Here is a 3,030-nt window from a genome sequence, read left to right as displayed (position 1 = left end):
TTTTACAAATGATCAATCCACTTCTCAATGGCCTTTCACGAAAAAAATTATCTGATTATCATCTGTATTTTGATAATTTCTTTACCAGCCCAGATTTACTCAGCCACCTGCATAAATGTGGTTTACGATCAACAGGAACTGTCCGTAAAGACAGAGTGCAAGAAAAGCATGAATTTGCAAAAAATGATCCGCGAGGATCGTACAAAGTAAGTCATGATCGCAACAGTGGGATGAATTTTATCAGTGTAATAGACTCAAAACAAGTCTCTATTCTTTCCACAGCATGTGGTATCACTCCCATAACCTCAGTGAAAAGAGTTTCACGAGCTCCTCAAGAGACAGTAGAACTAGGATTTCCTCGAGCTTTTTCTTTGTATAATAATTACATGGGAGGGGTAGATTTGCACGATTTCAGATGCAAAAAAGCTTCTCCATCTATTACTTCAAAGAAATGGACTTTTAAAAATTTTTTCACGAATAATAGAATCATCAATTACAAATGCTACCGTAATTTGGAAAATCTGCAACAAGAATACTATAGCTAAATTGAAAACGAAAGATTTCTGTAAAGAAATCAGCAGGAAATATTTTTAGCAATCAAAACTAGGTGATTTTGAAACTCACAGATACGAATCACGAACAAGAGCATTATGTAATAATGAACAATGTCGCCAGAGGACTACTAGATTTTGCATTGATTGCAACATGTATTGCTGATTACATTGTTTCTCAAAATTACATTCTGAAACAGCAGGATCAAAATGATTTCAACGGATTGAAATCTGAAATGAAAAAAATTCTTCATAAAAAGAAATTAAAAAATGTAAAAAAAATATATAAAATCCCTTAAAAAAAAAGATACTATTGATATTCGTCGACCTCCACGTTGGTGATAGTTGGGCAACGTAAACTTTGTTTGCGGCAGACGGACGATAGATATTCGTGAATCATTTTACTCTCACACGATGCTTAGAACTATGAAAATTTTTTATTGAAAAACTATGGGCTTTTCGGAAAAATTCAGGCGTATTCCTTGGGTGATTACAAGAACTTTTTATTCTTGATGATTTTTTCGAAAAGCGCATCGTTTATTGTAAAAAAATTCATGAATGTTTTCACAAAAATTTTGCCATTAAGACGCCATTTTGAAAATACTAAAACGAAAAATCGATCTTTGAACCATGGATTCTCAAAGTTTAGACATTTATTCCACCCGTTAGTGAGATTCCAGGTTAATTACAGACTCGAAAAGCTTTGGAAAATGGTTCACAAAAAAAAATAGGCACGAAAAATCACGTTTTTTTTGTTTAAACTGCATTTTGGATAATAAGTAAATTTTTTGAGGAATTTCATTGGCACCGTTGGAAAGTGGAGATCTTAAGCAATAAAAATATATGTGTCTCAATTTTTTTTAGTGACGAATAGTCTTAGTTATTGGCCGTTGAAAAGCAGTGTACCGGTAGTGGCGTTTTGACCGTTTAAGGGTTAAAATACACTTAAAAAATAAAAACAAGAAAGTTCAGAAATTCATGCAGTTTTCTGTTCAGAAAATCCCACACATTTTTAAATGAAATTCCTTTCCATACCACATTCAAAGGAAAATTTTACAACATTTATCTCAAATGATCAGTCTTTTAAATGAGATCAAGTTAATAACTTTTTGGCTTGTTCTCCTGAAATCCTCAAAAAAATATTAGAAAAATTCGAGTTCTTTTAAAAGATGATTAGAACATTTAGAAGTTTGGAAGATATAAACGAACCATTGATAAATTTTGAGAAATTTGTTCAAGTTTTTAAATATTTCTTGTATGTTTAAAACAAAATCAATTCAAAAAAAATTTTCTAACTTACTACATTTTTCTGAAAATTTAAAAAAATCATTCAAGATGTCAACAACCTGACTTATATAATCTTCTAAAATTTTTACATGAATTTTAAGAAAAATAATTTTATCTCCTTGAAGTCTTTCTGAATTCCCTTAAAGCTTCTAAAGTTTATTTTTTCGAAATTTTTGAAAATCTAAATTTCTAGAAAATTTAACTTTAAGATTAGATTTGAATCTCTTTCATTCTTCTAAATATTTCTTGAATTACTAGATTATTTACGTTTTTTAAAACTTTTTATCTTATCAAATTGAAACATTTTGCTTTAAAATCTTCTACACTTTTCTTTTAAATTTTACGAAATCGTTTGATGTGTTTCAAAATCTTTTTGGTTTTTTTTAAAGTACATTTTCGTAAATAAAAATTAATACAAATTTCCAAACGATTATTAGAAAAATAATTCTTTTTTCTAATATTTTCAGACATTCTAATCTTCTAATTTTAAAGAATTATTCAGATTTTTCTTGATTTTTTTTGCAAGTTTTAATTATTTTTTTATAGTTTCAAAATTTCTGAGTATCTCGTAAACTTACTAAAATTTGAAAGCAAATTTTACAAACCAACATAAACATAACAAAAAACGGTGCGACAGAATTGCGCAAGAAGGCTTAATAAGAACTAAATTCCTTACTTTTTCTAAAATTATATAATATGGAAATTCTACGAAATAATTTTAAAAAATGTTGATATTTTTTTTAATTTTCTCTCAGAATTCATTCCATTCCACTTTTGGTTGAAAAATAATTTTTTAAGTGAAAATCTAACTGTATGTTTAAAATGTTAACTATTCTGTTGTAAATTCGATTGTGTGTTTTTTTTAAAAACAATTTTCAGTTGAAAATTCATTTCTTTCTTCGCAAATGAAACTATTTTAAAATTAGAATTTTTCTAAATAACTATTTTGGCTGATCATTTAACTGTTTTGTTGAAAATTCGGTTTTTTTGTTGTTGAGAAAACATTTTCTTGTACTAAAAATGTAATTGTATCATTTTTGGTTAAATTTTTTTTTCGTAGGAAATTGACCTTTCTCAGTCAAAAAGTCTTCTTTTTCGGTAGAAAATTATTTTTCTTGTTTAAAAAATTCATCCATTTTAATCAAGAATTCATTTCTTTGGATGGAAATGTTTTTTTTTTGTTGAAACTTCT

Source organism: Belonocnema kinseyi, chromosome 2, assembly GCF_010883055.1.
Source record: "Belonocnema kinseyi isolate 2016_QV_RU_SX_M_011 chromosome 2, B_treatae_v1, whole genome shotgun sequence".
Taxonomy (NCBI): Eukaryota; Metazoa; Arthropoda; class Insecta; order Hymenoptera; family Cynipidae; genus Belonocnema; species Belonocnema kinseyi.
This window is presented reverse-complemented; position numbering follows the sequence as displayed.